At 38.7% G+C, this 22492-nt stretch overlaps 1 long non-coding RNA gene across 1 annotated transcript; it reads left to right on the plus strand.

The window, feature by feature from the left end:
- The first annotated feature begins 963 nt into the window (after positions 1-963).
- On the plus strand, positions 964-21885 carry LOC130704768 (uncharacterized). Its single transcript, XR_009005249.1, has 3 exons — positions 964-1061; positions 1833-1950; positions 21767-21885. It is a non-coding gene; the product is annotated as an uncharacterized LOC130704768 (long non-coding RNA).
- The last annotated feature ends 607 nt before the right edge of the window (positions 21886-22492 follow it).

Below are 22492 nucleotides of genomic sequence, written 5' to 3' on the forward strand. Positions count from 1 at the left end.
TTTTAACATATTAAGCTATTCAAAGTAAGCTTTTGTTTGGTTATCAGTGTTTGGTTATATTAAGAATTTATTACTATCATTTATGAACATAATTATACATTAGAGATAGAGACTTTTACTATATGTTAGAGTAGAAGCCTTAATTATCTATACTAAGAAGACATGGTTAAATTATATGTTAAAGCAATAATTACAGTACTAAGGGATCTAGTACCCAATGTTCTTTAGAATTTTAATTTATAATGTTAATTAAAACAACAATATATTTTAAGACATTTCTATAAAGAGTATCCTCTTGAATAACAAGGATTTTTATAGTGAGTTGATTGGGGCCAAAGGAATACATTTAAAATTGCAATATTAATAAGGACACTGCACATTTATACATTGAGTACAGTTTACAAAATACCTATTTGATTTATTGAAGTAAAGTCAAATGTTTATAAGTTTGTACAGTTGGCTGAGACATTAGGGGGAACAAATGCCTACAAGTGTCAGACTCAAAACCATCCATTTCTGCCTAACACTTCAGCTTCATTTGGGCATTGCTAAACTTGACCCTGGTTTCATTTCCATTTCCCTCTCTGCTCTTCTTTTTCTCCCTTTCTTCCTTCCTTCCTTTCTTTCTTTCTTTTTTTTCTTTCTTTCTTCCTTTCTTTGAGGGGGAGGGGGCAATTCTTATATATAAGTATTTTCAGCATCCTTTGGTTCCAGGGAAAGATTATTCATACATCTGTCTCTTAGTATCTCAGTCTCACAGACCAGTGTGTATGAACAAGATTTTAGTCCACTCACAACTTGAGTGAGAGAGGCTTCAAAACCAAGTCTCCCAAGTCCCAGATTACAGAACGTCAACTGAGGGGTTTCTGGCTATTTCAGTTTCTCAGAAAACACAAATAAAAGGAAATTTCTCAGCAGACCACTCTTGTTTAAGATGATAATCAATTCTCTTTCTTTGCCTTTAGGTATATATGTGATGAAATCTAGGTTAACCTCAATGTGTGATCCAGGGAGCTTCCACATGACAGGAAGATTTCCTTTGATTAAAGTATGTTAAAAAGGTAACAGAAGAATCTTCTTTAAACCATTTTTAAAAGACTCCTTTTATTCAGATTGACTAAGAGTTTTCACATAGATGATAGTTGAGGGTACAAGCTAGAACAAAATTAGGAATACTACCAAATCTGAGACAATAGTCAAATAAGGCATTGCAGTTAAATCTTGATCATTATGGGCTATCATCCATCAGAGCTGGATTCATATTTCATGTTCTCCTCAGAGCCTGTCAGCTCGATTGAAATCAATCCCTCCAACACTATTAGTCTTAGAGCAGGCTGCTTTCCTTCCGCACATTTTTACAATCTGCATTATATTAACACCTTATTTTATTCATCTCTGAATCCCCTAGTACCTGAATGGGCAGGAGAGGCAGAGTTGTCAATGTGAGCCCAGCAAGTCAGGGTTGCTGAAGGGGGTAGTAACCCTGCACGCCCTGGGTGCTGACACACAGGTGGTAGACCAGCCCCACAGGAAGAAACCTGGGAAAGGTTTTCCAGAGGCATTTGACTTTCGTTAAACCCCTTCACAGGAGTCTTGCTAATTTAAAGCAGTGTACATTATATTTTCTTGTGGAAATATTTTCTCAGTAATACTTTTTGACTTTAGTCCAAGTAAGAGTAATTAAAATGTATGCATGTCTGGCCTTGTTAATCAGTTTTGAGACAATTTTGAGACAGTTTATTATACGATTGAACTTGAAGCAAGATCACACAAGTTGTATACTTATTGATCAACTGCAGTATGTCAGTATAGCTTTTAATTTCTCCCTCCAGTCATGATTGCCAGGAAGAAAACTTCATAGATATTCTCAACACCCTCCCCCTGCCTCACAGGAAGCCTTAGTGGAATCTTGAAATTGCAGTGAGCGATGGAGTTACCAAGGAACGTAAGGTCAGTTCTTTTCATTTTTTATCTGCCACATATACCTTTTAATGATTACTCACTACAGAGTGTCCACCAAGTCTGAAAACAGGGGTGAATACACAATAAGTAGGTTATTGATATTATATTATATTGCAATACATGATGAGATAATAGATCTGTACTTCCAGACTTTAAGGTCACCCTCTACTATGGTTAATTCTTCATGCGTAATAAACATATACTGCTCCAACTGTTCTTAAATTCAACTATAGTTTTTTAAGACATGTATTTATTTTCTGCCATTACTTTTGCAAATGTCACAGATGTAATAGTGCTTTTTCAAATTAAAGTGAGCATTTAAGATGCAATATTAAAATAAGGTTTAAATTCATTTTTCCCAAATACTGAAGTAATGCATGCATATTAACTTAAAAAATATAAGAATGTACAAAGGCAGGGAAAAGTCTCCCATAATGCAGCCCTGAGTAGTAACCATCATTTGTGTTTAGGTATATCTTCAGTATTTTTCTATGCATACATTTTTACATATTTGAGATTTTACTTTATATAAAGTTTTATATATTTTTAGTGGATAATATGTCAAATATTTTCCCCTTATATTGATAATTAAAGTACTTTGCAAGTACTTTTTAAGGCTTGCATATGTGTGCATTATATGTTATACTTTGTGTTTCACAATCAATTGAAATATTTCTCTATTATTGAATATTTAGGGTGTTCAAATATTCCACTCATATAAATTACAAAGCAGTGAAGATATTTCTATGTAAAATTTTCCAGTTAAAAGCATATGCATATTTTTAAGGCTCTTAGTAAAAAATACTGAAGAATTTTCCAGGAAGATTGTACTAGTTTATAATTATATGGATACTAATGTTAATAATAATACATATATTTAAAAATTTGTTAATTTGTTAAGTAAAAAATAATGTCTTGTTAGTTTAATTTGGTAAGTTGAACACATTTTTCTTAAATGTTTTTGCTACTTACATTTTCTCACCTTTGAATTGTTTGTTCATGTCTTTTTGCATAATGATATTTGGAGAGTCATTTATCAGTTTAAATTAAGAAGGCAACGTTTCGTGATATCTTTTGTAAATATTTACCTAGTTTTCATTTGTTTCTTAATTTTGTCAATGATACCTTTTAGATATGTATATTTTAACTTTTCTATAAAGCCAAATCTATTGATATTTTCCTTTGTGATACCTTCCTATGCTTTCAAGTTTAGAGTTCTTCCAATCCAGAGATCAGATAAATATTCACCTCTCTTTCTAAATTAAATTAAATTAAAAATTTACATATAACTGTTTAACCTCCTATGACTTAATTTGGGATGTAGTTTTTACATTAAAGTATATAGTAATTAAAGTATATAGCTGATTTATAATATCATATTAGTTTCAGTTGTACAATATAGTAATTCATTGTTTTTGTAGATTATTCTCCATTTAAAGTTATTATAAAATATTGGCTAATTCCTATACATTTGTATCTTATTTATTTTATACATAATGGTTTAAATGGTTGATCCACTGACTTTACTATATTTTTGCCTTTACCGGTGAGATGTTTTCCTCCATATATTTTCCTTATTTCTTTTTATGGCCTTTTCTTTTTTGCTTAAAGAAGACTCTTTGACATTTCTTGTAAGGCTGGTTAAGTGGTGAGTTTTTGCTTGTCTGGGAGACACTTTTCTCTCTCTTTCAATTCTGGATGATAACCTTGCTGGGTAGGGTATCCTTGGTCGTGGGTTTCTTCCTTTCAGCACTTTAAATATATATCATGACTCTCTCCCTTCTGGCCTGCAAAATTTCTGCTGAAAAAATCAGCTGACGGCTTTACGGAAATTGCTTCCTTAGCCCCATGGTCTAGAGCTGCAGCCTGCGGTGGGCTGGGGGATGCACTTGGGCTGTCCTGGAAGACTGGCCAGAGCACCCGGTACTCTGCGATATGCTGCCTCTGTGCTGGGACTGGGAGCGAGCAGTCTGTGTGCACACCCTTTAAGAGCGGGGTCTCAGTTTTCTGTGGCCCTCTGCTAAGCCGCACTGGTTTTCAAAACCAGCCAAGGGGCTTGCGTCCAGGGCTGGGGTGTCCAATGTGGGGCTTGAGCTCCTCACTCCTTAGGAGGGATCCCTAAGCTTGTGAGATAGCCCTCCTCCTCCAGGTGGCCCGCTGAGGGTGTGGATCCCAAGTAGATTGCTTCTCTTCCCCTCCTGCCAGTCTTTGTGTGTTTATTTCTTTATATCTTTGATTGTAGAAGAGCCATTCTGCTAGTCTTCAGGTTGTTCTCAGAAAGAGTTGTTCTATATGTAGTTGTAGTTTTGGTGTATTTGTGGGAGGCGGTGAGGTCAGGGTCTTCCTACTCTGCCATCTCGAAATGTCTGTAATGCTAAATTTCTGATACTGCTTGATAATTCTAATCAAACATTCGAATTAATCTAGCCAAACTGATATTTTCTATTTTAAACTTAAAGGATAAAATTATGTCCATACTCACAACAGGTTTTTGGAAGTGCAGTGAGCTTTGAAGAACAATAATTGCAAGAATATTTATAAGGTGCTCTGCTTGAGTCTTTTTTCTTAGCTTGTTTTGCAGTCATTACACTTGATTTTAGAGTGAAACACTCTACTTATTGTTGGGCAGTCTGAACTAACTCAGAGGTTGGTCAATGGTCATTGTGTTTGCTGACTTGGACTGAAGCTTAATTTTCTGAAGAAGCCACTGTCACTGGTATAAAATGGCATTCTAGTGACATTTTCTCCTCAGAACTTAGAGCTGCTGCCTGTCTTCTGAAATTTAACCTGAGACCCAGAGGGCCAGTGCTACAACAGGGGTTAAGAATAATGAATCATCCAGGGTGCCAATATCTGTTTCAAGTTCAAAATTGATTCACTGTTAGTTAAAAGGGACTTCTAGCTTTCCACAAATAAATAATTCGTGTCTCACTGCTTTAGAGACTAGGAAAAAATGTTTTTCTTTTTCTGCCTTGCTCTTCAGCGTATGGTGGTGAAATTCTGAAAATTATTTTGAATTTTGTGGGAAGGACATCAACTAATTTGCATTCTAAGTCATTTGCCCCTGGAAATTGAAATCAGTTTAACAGGAATTTCATAAATCTAGGCACATTGAAATGAGCATCGCTAAAGATAACACTTTTATGTGACGACATTTATGACTCTATGACTCAGACCAAGAGGTGTTTCTTTTGTTGGTAAGACTAAGTCTCCACCTTAGATGCGGCAAGGCCAAGATTACAGAAGGACGACCGTACAGGTGGGACAAGAGTGGGAATCATCCCAGGCAGGTAATAGCAGTGCCATTTTGTGGTGAATTTCTGCCACATCTTATTTCCCAAGTGGTAATCATAGCCCGCTAATGAACAAAATAAACCCCAGTCATGGAAAGATTCCACGTATTTGGGAAAAAAAGTGAAATGTGCATTAATTACCCAGTCACTTTTAAATAGTTAGCTATGAGGTGTCATGCAGACAAAATGCTTTTTCTATTTGTTTTCTGGTGGCTATTATCTGAACGTGGCAAGAAAATTAATATTTTTATTAATGCTGATGTTGATTGACATCAGCATTGATGTCAATGTTGATTGACAGTTTCTCTTATATATATATATATATATATATATATATATATATGTATATATTATCTGTGAAAAGCTCAAACTGCTGAGTACCCCAAAGAATGAGTTCTTTTTATAACCTTCAGTGCTCCCCTATCACTCACTCCACTTTTTTCTGACTTAATATCTTAAGAATATTCCTAAAAAGTCCAGTTTATGAATAAACAACAAAAAAACTGCTGAAGTGCCTAAATAATTAGTAACTTTGCTATTTACATTCAGTTGCTTGGAAATATAATTTATTAATACTAGGAGAACTTGCTCTGGATTGTTCTAAGCAAAGAGTTTTAACACTAGCAGCTGCAAACTGATTAAGCTTCAGGATCTAGAACTCACCTGAAGATGTGTTGTGTATGCATGTTTTTTCACATTATATTTTTTCCCTCTTGCTGTTCTGTATATAGTACCGTGCAGAGATGCTAAATTCCTTAAGGGCCTTCCAAAGAAGTTTCCATTATTCTTTCCACAGTCAGGGATCTACTCCCAGCTGAGTTCTAGCTTATTCCACCAGCAGGAAAAAGTTTTTTCTTCTTCTTATTCTAGCTGTTGGCTCATCAATCTTGTCTCAGCAACTTGCTGGGCATGAAAAATTAATTGGGTGAAAGTACTCTGTTGCTTAAAAACAACAGCAACAAACTAGAGAATTCTGATCATGTGCCCCAATATTTTGCTGTCTTGTTAAAAATCTGAAAAATTATTAACATTAATTAATATTAAACAAAAACATCTCAAACCATATGTAAATATCTCTGACATAGATATTTAAACAAATGAAAGATGTTCAAGCTGTACCATCTCAGGAATGGGGAAGTTAAGCATGTTAAAGGAACAGAGTAACTCAATACACTAGCAGAAGTTCAGAAAATGGTACTCAAATTGCTTGCCAGAAAAACTGGCAATAATTCAATAATAGATGGTTTTAATGGGTTTATTTAGAAGTAGTTAGTCCTATATTAATATGAAAAATAAAATTATTTAATGCAAACATCTGTAGCGTAATAGTTGCTACTACTCTGATCTTGTCCTTTTCCTGGCTCTCTGTGGGATTAAGTGCATACCTCATGGTTTTTGCACTTAATTCTACATTGTATAATTCTTTTTTTTTTTTTTTTAATTTATCTATTTATGGCTGTGTTGGGTCTTCGTTTCTGTGCGAGGGCTTTCTCTAGTTGTGGCAAGCGGGGTCCACTCTTCATCGCGGTGCGCGGGCCTCTCACCATCGCGGCCTCTCCTGTTGCGGAGCACAGGCTCCAGACGCGCAGGCTCAGCAATTGTGGCTCACGGGCCCAGTCGCTCCGCGGCATGTGGGATCCCCCCAGACCAGGGCTCGAACCCGTGTCCCCTGCATCGGCAGGCAGACTCTCAACCACTGCACCACCAGGGAAGCCCTACATTGTATAATTCTTTATTTCATATGAATGTGACTTGTCTTCCTGATTAGATTGCAGTCTTTCTGAGGGCAGAGAACTGTGTGCTTCCTTTGAATTCCAGCGACCCTAGCACAGTGTTGGGCATGTGGTCTGCATTTAATATTTTGAAAAAATTAAACCTGATCTAGTCATTTTGGTAAAGTGCTTTACATTAGGATTTCTTCTTTTTACAGACATATTCTCTAACGACTCAAATTTTGAAACCAAATCTTAACCTCACTCCATTTTTTTAGCTTGGCATGAATATTAAAGAATTCTGGCTGCTCTGTGTTACTTTGAAGCTGAGTTTATCACATCAAGAACAATTTATGGCACTTTCTTCTTATAACCTTTCAAAAAAGTATAACAGTCATGATTCGAATTTACTTGGAACATCTGATACTCAGTGAAGATTTTCTTTTTAGGATGCTTCGTCTTAAAATAAGAAAGCCTCAATAATCATCATATTTTAAAAATATTTTTAAAAATGCAGTGCTATTGCACAGAGCAGAATTGCTGCCAATGCTAAAACAAATGTTGTTAATATATAGCATTTAACTCTAGTCTGTTATAGATGGGAACGTTAAGTTGATTTATCTTTCTCTTGGAAGGCTGTTCCAAGCTGGCAGGTAAGTCTTGATGGAGATTCAGTAATGCAAAGTGCAAAACAAGTGGTGTTTTAGACTTAGCCCCTGAATTATTTAGATGTTTTCCACTATAAAATTCTTTCTGCATTTCTCTTTCTGAATCCCCTGGCAGCAAGAACTTTCTCCTAAAACTGTAAAGTATTCTTTGAAAATGCCCAAACGATTCCATCCAGGTGTTACAGATCCGTGCACCTGGAGAAGGGACTCTCCTTGTCCAGCAGGCACTAGGTCAGTGGAAATTGGTTGCACCCGTCATTTCTCAACTCCCTGCTCTGTTCCAACTCTGTCACACAATTTTTATGACTTACCTCATTTAATCCTTACAATAGCCCTCCTGTGTTACTAGCTTCTTTTTGTAGATGATGTAACTAAGGCCCCAGACTTTTTTCTTTTTTAAGAAATGTAATTTTCTTTTCTTTTTTTTATTAATAGATGTTTATTGGAGTATAATTGCTTCACAATACTGTGTTAGTTTCTGTTGTACAGCGAAGTGAATCAGCCATATGCATACATATATCCCCATATCCCCTCCCTCTTGAGCCTCCCTACAAACAACTCATGGAACTCAATATCAAAAAACAAACAATTCAGTTAAAAAATGGGCAGAAGACCTAAATAGACATTTCACCAAAGAAGACATACAGATGGCCAAGAGTTACATGAAAAGGCCCCAGACTTTTAAAGGCACATGGTTTCAGGGGAGAAGAAAAGAGAGAGAAAACGTTAATACTAATATGACAGCTGTAAACTAATTGCTAAAAAAATTTTAAATTATATTTTGTAGGAATAAAAAAAATCTCTTTATGAAGAGATTTAAAATCAATCAACATAGATTGTATCAAACTTCAAATTTTATAGAAACTTGGTCATTTACAAAATATTTTCTTCACTTTATTGAGGAAAGAGTTTCTGTTTTAGTAACTACTTTTCCATGTAGATTTGAATAACTGCTTGTAATATGGATTTTAGTCCAGAGCCTGAAATAAAAATAGCCTCTTAATATATGTTGAATGAGTATGGAATCTATAGAGTAATGCTGCTTTTATCCCACCCGCCTCAATCCCAGTCCTCTCCCCAAAAGTAACAGTTTTGTGAAATTGCATTTACTTTTCTTTCTCTATGCAATAACATTCACATATGTACACATAGACTGAGACAGGATTTTCACACCTTTGAATCATACTAAATGTACTGTTCCACTAGATTTTTAAATTTAAGAGTACATCTTGAATATATTTTCATGCCAGATTAAATAGATCTACTTTTCTCTTTACTCATTCTCTTTCTTCCCCTCCCTCTCTTCCTTCCTTCCTCCCTCCCTCCCCCCCCCCCCCCGCTTCCTTCCTTCCTTCCCCCTGCTTACTACAATATGCAGCAAAAGGTTTGTGTAAGGGACTAATCGGATCCAAGAAAGAAAAGGCGGATTAAGGCCAGATCAGAACTTTTGGCTGAAGAGTTTGGACACTATCCTATAGGATGTGGGGAGCACTTTGGAAAAAAAATCATTTGGCAGCCATGCTATAAAAGTGAGGTAGATGTGTAGAGAATGGACTTGTACTATAAGTGAAAATGTATTATAATCGCAGGTCCTTTTTTTAAGATTTTTTTTGATGTGCACCATTTTTAAAGTCTTTATTGAATTTGTTACAATATTGCTTCTGTTTTTATGTTCTGGTTTTTTGGCCGCGAGGCATGTGGGACCTTAGCTCCCCAAGCAGGGATCAAACCCACGCCTCCTGCATTGGAAGGCAAAGTCTTAACCACTGGATCACCAGGAAAGTCTCCGCAGGTCCTTTCTTATACAATTAAAACATTCATCTTACAGTTAAAATTTAACATATTTTAAGGCTTATATACATAGTAATCCATCACTGATTAATTCCCTAATAATTTTCCCAAGAGTTTTAGTCATCTCAGTTGAGAAAGGAATGGCATCATCCTATTTGTATTCTGGAAGGGTTTCTCTGGCTGCGTTGTGGAGGAGAGTCTGTAGGAGGAAGACAGAAGTGGAGCAGGGAGATGGGATTGGGGACCAGGGATTATGGTGGCTTGGCCCCAGGGCATTGTGGTGACGTAGTGGCATGAGGTGAGAGCTGACCTGTTGGGAGGAAGAGAAGAGTGGTGTCCAGGACGACTCCAAAGACTTGGGGCCGAAAACCCAGGAAAGCTGAGGGATGGAGGTGGGCAAAGAGGCAGTGCAAGAGGAAGGCGTGTGAACTTTATTAATAACTGTGGCATTCAGCATTAAGAGTTTAGTCATATTTATTCATGTTTCTCCGTGAAAATAAGACTTTTTGAAAGCTTGATAAGGTTAGTTTTATTGATTATTATTAGCAGTTAGAGGAAAAGCTTTTCTAATAGACCCCAAATTCAGGGCTTAAAGAAGAGAGAGGTTTATTTCTCCCTCAGGCAGCACCCTAAAGCCCACTTTCCAGGCTGCAGGCAGCTCTCCCACAGGGGATATTGGAACTCCTGTTCCTTTCATGTTGAGGCTCTACTCTACCCTTTCCTAGGAGACAATGGTGCATTGTTAGTTGTCAGGACTGGGTCACAGATATATCTGGACTCCAGCCAGTAGGAAGGAGGACAGGACTTTGGAGATACATGCCCGCTCTCTGGCCCAGAAAAGGCCCAAATCATCTCCACCTACATTCCATTGGTGGGAACTCAGTCACATAGCTACACTCTCTGCAAGGAAGTCTAGGAAATGTAGTTTAGCCATGTGTCTGAATAGACTTCTACACTTGATCTTAGCCAAAAGGCCGAGAAGCGATTAGACTTCTTTTTATTGAGAATGACTGTAGAGAATAGATTATGGTGGATACCTAGAAATCTCTGTTTTATAAACACATCATTTTCTTGAGGGCCTATTTTGTGTTGATGTCTGGCCACATTCAGGAGATTTGTGTGTGTGTGCAGATAACTGTCAGACATGATATGTGTTATGACATTAAAATTTTGAGAACTGCTGCTATAAAAGATCATCCAGTTGCTTTTTTCCTGACCCGATATATAAGGCCCCGATAATAACTGATTTAGATTCATGGCTAAAATTACCTATCTGGGAAATTGTGCAGCACAGAGGACAAGGATGTCATCATTTAATAAGATGGGTCCTCATTGTCGACTGACATGTCAGCAACCTCCTTTACAAGCCAGCCTCCTGTGAATTCTTCCAGTGAGAACTGGTTCACTCCTGAGCGAGCTGATGATGGAGCATCAGGACGGGAAGTGCCATGGGTCAGACCCTGGGTGACCACGGGTGGCATTCTGTGTGCTTCCCAGCTTCCCTCTTGATTCTTTCCCCCTCTTTCCCTCTCCACTTCCGATAGCCAATGACTGTAAGCACTGAAGTCATTCTTTTATTTGGGAGATATCCCCCCTCATTTAAACAACTCTTCACAAGCCATTCAAGTGTAAAGAATTTCACATATGAGGCCCTGCTGTCTTGACCTTGTAGACTAAAGAAATCATCTACCTTGTCATGATTGCACAGTGGGTCTGTACTTAATGTTCCTGATATCATATCTTCCCTTTCTTCTCTGTCTCTTTCTTTTTCCAAAGCCATAAGGTTTTAACATGGAAATATAGACCCAGCAAGTAGAACCTTTTCTGAGCTCCATGCGATAGGTGAGAGCACATAAAATTTCAGGCGTTGTGTAATGGGAGCCCATCCCCCGTTGAGTGCAGCTGGCAGGTGATGTGTTTTATGATGGCAGGCTGCATCTAATTGCAGTGTTTAAAATATGCAAATGTGTGACTTCCTTTTTTAAAGGTTCACTATTGTCTCTGTGTGCTTTTCTCCCTCTCCCACTCTCAAGGACACATAGGTTTACATCTAATTTGCTTCTGCCCTATTACTGTCCCATTATATTTATGCAAATGCTAATCCTTAATTATTGTTCATGCTACTGTTTTCTGAAGTCAAATCGCCACTTCTCGGGTGTGTCACAGGGAAGTCCCAGAAGACTGTTCTTCTCCAAGAAACCTTCTTCGAACGGCCATCTTTGACATCTTCTGTTATTAAGTGCGTTACCAGGACGGGCCTGGCTTCTTCCTGCTCATACTCTCAGAGTGACCAAACCTGAATGCCAAAATATAGAAAGAAAACGCAGATAGCGGTACCCAACCCGAGTCACATGGCTTAAGTAAGCCATCTGCTAACGTGAGCACAAAGACTTCAGTCACAGTGTGAGGTGGCAAGTCACTCAGGAAGGAGATGTTTTAGAAGCTGAATCCATCCATCAATTTAAAAAGATAAATTTAAATTCTAAACTTCTTAAATTGGTGTACACACTGATGTTTGGTCTGTTGCATCTGTCCTTTCAGCCTTATTGCTGTGGCATGCCCTCTGCCATCCTGTCTCCCATATTCTGTCTCTGTGCTTGGCACACATTGTAGGCACTCAGTAAATATTTGTTGAATGGATGAATTAATTTGTGTTCCTTCCTTTGTGCCTTTCCTCAGTCTGGCATGTTTCTCTCCCTGCCCCTCTCCATCTGGTTGACCCTTAACTGTGAAGCCTTTGCTCAGGCTGTGTTCCTGATGACTTTTCTCCTTACCCAGGAGGGGCTGGGAGTCAGTGCCCCTTCTCACTGCTCCTATAATTTTTACCTGGTTTGCATTGATCACATCATTCCATAACTGTTTATTCACATATTTGTTTGCTTCACCAGCTTGTGAGCTCCTCAAGGGCAAAGATGGGATTTGAATGTCATTGGATATCCAGTGCCTAGTCGGATGCCTGGACTTTGTCAATGAGTGAACTTATCAACCCACAATAAAACGAAACTGTGGAAGAGACCAGAATATTCTTTGTAGTTAGTAAGTTCATTCTCTTTCCAGTAGATAAATTTGCTTGGGAAATTTAATGACCATAAAGATTTCTAAGTGCATATGAATCAAACCCAAGGGAGCTGGATAGCTTTCATGGATATTTTCATTACATTTGGTGAGTCACGCTTCTCTTTCCAGAATAGAATATTGAACGTGTCAAGCAGAACTAAATGCTCAAGTCCATCAGCACAACTTTCCCCTGAAGAGTGCTAGACACTTACTGGTGGATTCTTAACTTTCCAAAACCCCTTTGCCTACTAAGAATGGACATTTATTATTTGTGACTGCCCCCAAACCTATACTTTGGGAATTTCCCACATTATGAGTTTTGACTGCTAAAGGTTAAAAAGAAAAGCCATGAAAAACACCCTAACCTAGATTCCTTTGCAGCTTGGGACAGGCATGGGAGTTAAGTTCCACTAATCAGACCACATGCATCTAGGCTGGGATTTGGAAGTAAGCAGCGTGAAGAGGCATTCCTGCACACGAAACATGCCTGGTTACTGTGGTGGGCAAGGCAGGTGGTTCATCTGGTACCCAGTCCCAAGTGTTGTCTGCGAATCGTGAGGGGGCTGTGGTGTGCTTGCTCCTGCATCTGGGATGGTATCCATCCAAGATGCTTGGCCCTTTAGCCCACCAGGGATTTCTATGAGTGACTTAATATCATTTAATTATTTCCTGCTTAAACTAGCCAGGATAGATTTTGTTGTTCCGCAACCAGCACTCCTATCCAACACTCTCATAATGTTTCTGTAATTTTAATAGCTATTTAATAGCAAGAGAAATGTTGCTTTATAATCATTCCCGTGAAGGCTTCTGTTCATCCTTGAAGTCACGTGGAGAATATTTCTTTTATGACCTTGCCTGTTTCTCTTAATTTCTGTTGCTTCTCTCATTGGCCATTCATTAAAAAAAACAGAAAACAAAGCAAGATAAAGCAAAGCAAAATAAAACAAAGACCCATTTAATCAGAATAGAATAATAGAAGGAATGGGATCTACAGACACAAAGAACTAAGTTTAAGTCCTGGCTCTGCTACTTACTTGTCCTGGGACCTTGGACATTTTCTTAACCTTCCCAGGACTTCTTTAGAAGAGGTCGAAACACTATCCGGCAGGGTTATTGCTGAAGTGAAATGAGACAATGTATACATTTAGTGTCTGGTACACTGACAGCCACTAAATAGGAACTCTTTACAAGAGTACTCTGGACAGTCTTGATTGACTTTGAAAGACATCCAGGAAGGCCAAACTTGTTTCTCTATTAGGCCAAGTTCCCCTGAATTTATGACTCTTCCCTAGTGAAGCTATTGCCTACTGAGTTAATTCTCAAATTCTTACCATGGAATTCAAAATCTTCTTTTGCCTGGTCCTGTCTTGCTGCTGTAGCCTTATTCCTTACAATCTGTTTGCAGGAGTCTTTGGCATTAATCAGCCCAGTTCACCCTTCCCACCCACCAAGTGTGCATTCCCACTGCTCCCCCCACTTTGTTGTCCCTGCTCAGGCTGACCCCCTTTCTTGGACTTGCCTTTTCCTTCCTCTCTGCCAAGCCAAGTCCAACCCCTCTGGTATAGCCTAACTCAAGTCCTTCCCTGAACAAACACTCTGATTTCTCCCCATATTGATCAATTTTGACATTGACTGGTTATATTGAGTATTTTAACTGTTAAAAAATAATGTATTTATAAGTGATCATTTAAAGAGTCTACTAGCGATACTACTACTGTCAGTATTGTAGTTGTAAAGGTCAAATGAGAAGATGCACAGGTTTATTTTTTTCAAGTGACAATGTTATTATTACAAGCATGAAAATTATTTCACATTTGTAATCTTTTTATGATAACCTATCCTTTCTTGGACAGTAAATTACCTCCTATTAGGATTAAATTCACACTACGTTATGAAAGCAAAGCATATACATCAAGAGTCACTGCCAGCACTAAGTGGAGATTTTTATAGACAAATAAGACATATTAGAATATATAACAGGCAACAGCTTTCAAACTTTTGGATGAAAAACTGAATTACAGACTTTATTTGTAGAGCCTGGTAACATATGTGACACATCATTCTCTGGGTGATTTAGACTCAACGGGAACCTCTTTGGATGGGCGATTTTCAGTTTCCGAATGGTAATTATAAACTCTGATGGTCTGAGTCATATAATTATCTCATATTCTTCCAAAAAGGGTTTTGGCACTTTTGTGTCAAATATTTATTTTGTTCAAGCCTGTTTTCTTAAGGAATCTTTTCCACTGAGATATCTAAGCTAATCGGCAAATTGATTCAATGGAGAAAGTTTGCTTTAGAACCAGAATTTTCAAAGTTGAAAAAGAAATCATACACCCACATTATTGTTCTTATTTCACTTTCAGCATGGAAATGAACAACTCTCCCTAGGAAATTAAGATGAAATGAGTTTAACTTTTACATTTCAATTTAAAATAAAAACCTGAATTAGTTAGCAGACAATGCAGTTTACATCGATCTTTTCCTCATGATGATCAGATGCCTAGTGAAGTCTTTATTAGGCATCACTAATGTTAACTAGCTTCAGGTGGTATAATTCACATATATGACTTATTCAAGGAACTGGTTGCAAAAGAGCGTCCCTGAGGGGAACGGTTCCAGCCTGGCTTATTCCTTTTTCATAATACTAGCTTCTGTTTCTATGGCAACTGCACATCCTGGTTTGCTGTTTGCATAAGATGTCTTTAGATTTATTGAAATAGATTCAAATAGTTAAAACTAATAGTAGCATTCTGCTGTGAGTATAATATCACATAGACATTTTCACAGTTGAGTTAATAAATCAAACCTTATTATGGGAAACTATGCTGCTATAAAGTGCCAATTACAAGTAGGGATTATGTTTTTGAATTTCTGTACATTTCTAAAATACTAACACTGGAACTCAAAGGCAGAAACGGTTATTTAAAAATCATTTGAATAAAATACACCAATAGAAAAGTAGGCAAAGTATAAAAACAATTATGTGCACGTGTGTGTGTATACACACACACATACACACACTACATACATATCTAGCTAATAAACATAGAATGTATGCATAAATATTGTATACATCTATAAATAATATATATTATATATAAAATATTATACATGGCTAATAAACATCAAAATATATTCAACCTCACCAGTAATCAAGATATGCAATTTAAACCAATAAAATATCAATATTTACCTCTTTGAGTAGCCAAAATGAAAAAGAATAATAAAACACGGAGGTGGAAGAGTTGTGGGGAAATAAGCACGTGATGGGACTGTTGATGGGAATATACATGGGTGCTAGTCTCTGAAGGGCACATTGACAACATGCATCAAAACCTTAAAGATAGGCTTCCCTGGTGGCGCAGTGGTTGAGAATCTGCCTGCTAATGCAGGGGACACGGGTTCGAGCCCTGGTCTGGGAAGATCCCACATGCCACGGAGCAGCTGGGCCCGTGAGCCACGATTGCTGAGCCTGCGCGTCTGGAGCCTGTGCCCCGCGACGGGAGGGGCCGCGATAGAGAAAGGCCCGCGCACCGCGATGAAGAGCGGTCCCCGCACCGCGATGAAGAGTGGCCCCCGCTTGCCGCAACTGGAGAAAGCCCTCGCATGAACCGAAGACCCAACACAGCCAAAAATAAATAAATAAATAAATAAATAAATAAATAAATAAATAAATAAGGAAAAAAAAAAAAAAAAAAAAACCTTAAAGATATACAAGCCATTTGACCCAGACATTACACTTCTAGGAACTCATAAAGAGATAATCTAACAATAGTATTTATTATGCTATTGATTATGGTAGAAAAAAAGAACACAAATATGGAAATAAGCAAAATGTCTGCTTAGGGAAGAGGGTTATGTTCCACCTGCTTTTGCCCACCAGTGTTTCCCTAGCTCCTAATACAAGGTCTAGATGCTCAATATCGTTGCTGAGTGAATTAAGATAATGGCATAATTAAGATGTTGATGGTATAGTTAATTACCTGGAAAAATGTCCATAGTATATTAAGTGAAAAAAAAAATGACAGAGAGAATATAAAATGTGATGACTTTTAAAAAAATCATCACCATATCTGTACATGTGTCGATAAACTTTGAAATAATACACACCATAATGACTGAATGAAAACAGTGATTCAGAAGAAATGAACTGTGAATATGAAATAGTTTTAGAAATATCTTAACTAATGTGTTTTGTTCATATTTTCCTTCTATGTATATACAGAGAATGACATATAATAAAAATTGATGCCTGAACACCTCTAAAGACGTTCTTCCAATAAATATAAAATGAAAATTCTACACAAGAAAACATTAGATCATAGTTCCACGGCAGTTTTGATTTGTTTTGTTTTTTCCTTAGAGGCATATAAAAAATGGTGTGTCTAACAACTGATATTGTTGAAGGTGGGATGAAATATTGTACCTCTAGATTGAACTTATTGCATGATATTTTAACTGGTCTCTGTATCTCTTTTCAATTCATTCACCTATTCACAGCAGATTTACCTGCGAAAGCATCAATCTAATGATTGTATTTGCCTTTTCAGAAAATGTCAATTCTCCTTTGAGTACAGGTTAAGATCTGTTATGTACTGAATGGTTGCAACCCCCAGCCCCCAAATGTATTTGGTGAACTCCTAACCCCCAAGGTGATGGTATTTGGAGGTGGGGACTTTGGGAAGTAATAAGATTTAGATGACATCATGGGGGTAGGACTTCCATGATGGGATTAGTACCCTTATAAAAAGAGGAAGAGACATCGAAGCACTCTGTGTCTCACTCTCTCTTTCCCTCTCTTTCTCTCTCTCTCTCTCTCTCTCTGCCATGTGAGGACAAAGCAAAAAAGGTGGCCATCTGCAAACCAGGAATAAGGCCCTAACCAGGGAATTGAGTTGGTTGGCACCTTGACCTGGAACTTCCAAGCCTCCAGAACTGTGGGAAATAAATTTCTGTTGTTTAGGTCACCAGGTCTGTGGTATGTTGTTGTGGCAGCCCGAGCTGAATAAGACAAGATATGAACTCTAACAGGGCACAGAAGGGGCCTCCATGCTGGAGACTTCATGAGTTCCTCAGCCATTTGCCACATACTCAGCACATCCATGATTCTGCACCCGATTCCCTCAACATCCTCTGCCCCTTTCCACCTCTGATCCTTTGTTTATATTCATCTGTCTACCCCGATTGCTCTTCTAGACTTGCAATCTCAGTCTCTGCCTGAGGAAATCCCTTGCTTGTTTCAAAATCACCAACCCCATGAGGCTTCCCAGACTTATGTCTTATTCATAAATGAATTGTCCTCTTACTAGGATAACATTATTGGACATTGATTATAGCACTTAATAAAGTCAGCCATGTTTAATTGCTGATTTTGAACACATCTGTGTCTAATCTTGTCTTATTTGGCTTTTTCTTTTCTACCTTTTCACATGCCCAGATACTATGCACAACACCAAACAAGTACATGATAAATATTTATTGGATCAGTGTTTGATTTATTAAACTCTCTTATCAGAATTCCAGAGCTAATGTTAAAATATATTTAAATGTATTTAAAAATATAGGTTTCTCCACAAAGCTAAGACAATCTGAGCCTTCACACTTTATTCCAGCATGAGAATTTCTGCACTTGGTTGAATACAGGTTATTAAAAACACAACCACACAGTAATCATAGCACTTACTATGTACCAGGCACTGAGCTGAATATTTTATAGGCATCATGGCATTTAACTCAATAAGAATTCTATTGTGTGGATACTATTATTCCTTCCCATTTTACTGAGGGAAAAAAACAGGCTTTGGGAGGTCAAGTAATTTCCTTAAGATCACCCAGAGAGAAGAAATAGAGCCAAGTTTTTAACCCAAGTCTGTCTGAATTTAGTTGATACTCTTAACTTCCAAACTATATTGCCTCTTAATACATGTTGTTATTTAACATTTTACCCTGCCTTTGTGAAAGTAAAAATAATAAACAAGTGACTGCCATTTGGAGCTGCAAATGAGAGCAGCATAACCTTTACCACATCTGTTTGATTAGATTTGGTACTTCTTGGATTCTGAGTTTCTCTGTAGCATGGAATGCCTTTGCTGCAGTGCTCTCATGTTCTCAGATTAAATACACCATCATAAAAAAGATACATGGACATATCTTCACTTTCTGAAATTATTGCGTAAATCAGATTTCCCAGTGATTTCTACTTTCTTAAAATACTTCACGCGAATATTTCACGTAAATAATTCTGAAATTTTCTAGGGACAAATTAAGACTTAAATCTTAGACTTGGATAACAGTGCCTTAAAGATATGTGAAGACTAGAAAAAAGTCCATGTACCATTAAACTAAATCAGATGAAAATTAAACAAGTGAATAACACATTCCACAATCAAGAAGAAAACAAAGGCTGTTTTTGTAAAGGCATAAACAGTGAAGCAGGATGCTGCCCAAAGCTTTGCAAGTTACATCACCTGCACAGTAACTTGTCTGCCTGAACATCTACCTGGATAGTCAGGGCTCACCCTGTACCCCAGCGGCCACTCTGCTCCTGCTCCTTTTTTCCCCTCCGTGTAGACAGTCTTTATTGGCAGGTGTTGAGTGCAAAAGAGTAACAAATCCAGAGGGATGGGAATGGATGTGGGGCATGACTCTCCTCCACCATGTGAGGATCCCGTAACCAGGCCAATGGGGTGGAAGCACTTGACTGTGGCCGCCTTGGGCCCAGCATCCCCTGGAGGGCAAGCTCCCAGGCAGGAGGTCTCCTCACAGCACAGGGGAAGGGAGCAGCGCCCCCGCAGGGGCATGGGCTGTGTCCCACCCCAGGCTGCTTGGCTACTGCCTGCCAAACACCTCGACAGTTTGGAGGAGGGGTGTTAGGGGACTGAGCTAAACCAGGCAACTAGGCTTCACCAGGTCTTTTTTGTGGTCTTGAAAATTGCTGTTTACAGTGCCCTATTCATTGTATTTCTTGACCTTCTGTCATTTATCATTTCTCTTTTGAGAGATATAAATCGATCGGTCAGAGAAGACTTGATTCATCATTGGTTGTGCCCCAAATGCTTATTCCACTATGAATTACTGGGTTAGCTCTAAGAGTGCAGGTGTGGAAATAAATATATATATTTCAAGGTTAAATATTTAATACAGGCTGTTTGACTATTCCTATATAGCTCTCTATATTTTACTTCTACATCATTGGGAGATTTCAATGGCCTCCAAAGACCCCCTTTGTTTCATTATCTTTAGTTAAAGTGTGGTTTATTGACTCATTGCAACAAAGGCAAAACACACGCCACAGGGAACTGTGTGGCCACTCAGTACGAGGGTGTTAGAACAGGCTTAATGTTATTATCTTTATGAAATCTTACCTAAATAGCAGGAGGAATGAAGCCACGCTGAAGCTATAATTAGTAAAGCTGCAGCACTCCTATCAGCCGGGATAGGGGATGTTACTGATTTTGGTGACAGTGTTTGGACAATGTTCTTGTCTGTGTCATTGTTCAGACATCATTTGGAGGTAGTCTTGATTGTGTCATGATCCATCAAAGTCACAGAGTGTCCGTGACCGATGTGGCTGTTCTGTGAAATTATGTCCAACTGGAGAACACCGCAACTTGGCCCTGAGTGTCAGGCCAGCGTCTAGTAACACTAAGGCCTAAGTGGTGATGCCAGCTGGCTTCTTTTTTTTTTTTTTTTTTAATTTTCTTTCTTTCTTTCTTTCTTTATGGCTGTGTTGGGTCTTCGTTTCTGTGCGAGGGCTTTCTCTAGTTGTGGCAAGCGGGGGCCACTCTTCATCGCGGTGCGCGGGCCTTACACTATCGCGGCCTCTCTTGTTGCGGAGCACAGGCTCCAGACGCGCAGGCTCAGCAATTGTGGCTCACGGGCCCAGTTGCTCCGTGGCATGTGGGATCTTCCCAGACCAGGGCTCGAACCCGTGTCCCCTGCATTGGCAGGCAGATTCTCAACCACTGCACCACCAGGGAAGCCTGCCAGGCTGGCTTCTGACTGCTTTGCTCTTTCTCAGAATCCATAACCAAAGCTTAGAATCACTCAGGTCCGAGTCTGTGTCCCCACGACCCTGGCCTTGAGTAACTTGCTCGTGAATGTGCTCAGGGAGTGTTGGTTGGGATTGATTTCTCCTTTCTCTCTGACCCCAGGGTGGCTTTCGGCTGAATAATCAGAAAATCTTTTTAAAAAAATCTAATTTTAAATCTACTTGGGAAATAAAAAAAATTAGTAAAATAAGTTTTCTTGGTTCCAAATATACTGCTTTTCAGCTTAGTTGTCTTAATTAGCATAATTTACCAACACTAAAAATAATTTCTAGAACAAAAACCTCTGAATATAGATGCAAAGAGAGCTTTTGTCCTCCTTATTTTATAAATCAATTCCCCACTATTTCACTATAAAATCTTTAAAAGACCATGATGAAATACTGATACTGATTTATATACTGAACTATTTCCTTATTATTGTCCATTAACCATTTGCAATTCCTACCATGAAGTACAGTACTGGGGGTGGGGTAGGGGAAACATTTCCCCCTTGTTTTCAAGCTCAGCCTCCTAAGATTAACCTTGGACATAACAGATTAAAAAACATCTCCAAGGTAACCTTGAGAGAAACTATGATCACAGTTTATCACATGGTTGCCATTCAGAAAAGAACTCTGATGGCAGAGGTCATTCATTCACCAAATCATTAATTACTTAATTTAATGTGTATTTGTTGAATTCCGAATCTGAGCCAAATGTAGTGCTCTGTACTGGAACGCCAACGGTGAGCAAGAACAAGCAGGGCCCCTACTCACATGGAGTTTTCTGTTGAGTAGGTGAGACATGAATCAAACATGCAAATTAACTCCCATATAATTGTAAACAGAAGTCCTCTGATTTTTAAAAAAATTTATTTTATTCAAGTATAGTTAATTTACAATGTTGTGTTAATTACTGCTGTACAATAAAGTGATTCAATTATACATATATATATTCTTTTTCATATTCTTTTCCATTATGGTTTATCACAGGATATTGAATATAGTTCCCTGTGCTATACAGTAATACCTTGTTGTTTATCCATTCTATATATAGTAGTTTGCATCTGCTAATCCCAAACTCCAAATCCATCCTTCCCCCACCCCCCACCCCTTCTTGGTAACCACAAGTCTGTTCTTTATGTCTGTGAGTCTGTTTCTGTTTCATAGATAAGTTCATTTGTGTCATATTTTAGATTCCTCATACAAGTGATATCATACGGTATTTGTCTTTCCTTTTCTGATTTACAGAAGTCCTCTGATTGAAGGGAACTGGTTTCCATGAAAGTATGTAACAGCAGGACCTGAATTAGATGGACTTTCAGGAAAGGCATTACTGGGGAAATGATCCCAGAGCTAAGAAAGAGGGGTAGGTAAGACACTTAGGGGAAGAGGGAGGGGAGGATGGCTAAAGAATGTTCCAGACAGAAGAAAGAATAGCGACCAGACTTCTGGGCAGGTATGAGTGGAGCTTGTGTCTTATATTGGGTTCCCTGGAAACAGACTCTGGGATGGAGATTTGTGGTCAGCTGTTTATTGGGAGTGCCCTCAGGAATCACACTTGTAAGGAGGTGAGGCAGGCTGTGGAGCTGGGGTGACCCCTCTGAACTGCCTCAGATTGAACCCCTGCACCCCCTGTGGACCTTCATCCCCAAAGTGGAGGGTGGGACCTTAGGCGAGCCTGCAGAGGGCAATTCCCAGCATGAGACAGAGCAGTGGACATTAGCAAGCCACACCCTGGGAGCTGGGGAAGAGTACCTCAGACCTGGAGGAGGAGGCAGTAGGATGCCACAGCCTTCACTGCTGCTGGCCCCATGAGGCTCTGCGGCTGGACATCGGAAAGCTGGAGGGAGAGTGAGGGGTAGGACAGAAGTCAGAAGGGTGGGCAGGAGCCAGACTACAGAGGGCCTTGGAAGCTGTCTGAGGGATTTCAGACTTTATCTTAAGAGCTAGTGAAGGGAATCAGAAGGACAAGGG

This window comes from Balaenoptera acutorostrata, chromosome 14 (assembly GCF_949987535.1).
Source record: "Balaenoptera acutorostrata chromosome 14, mBalAcu1.1, whole genome shotgun sequence".
Lineage (NCBI taxonomy): Eukaryota > Metazoa > Chordata > Mammalia > Artiodactyla > Balaenopteridae > Balaenoptera > Balaenoptera acutorostrata.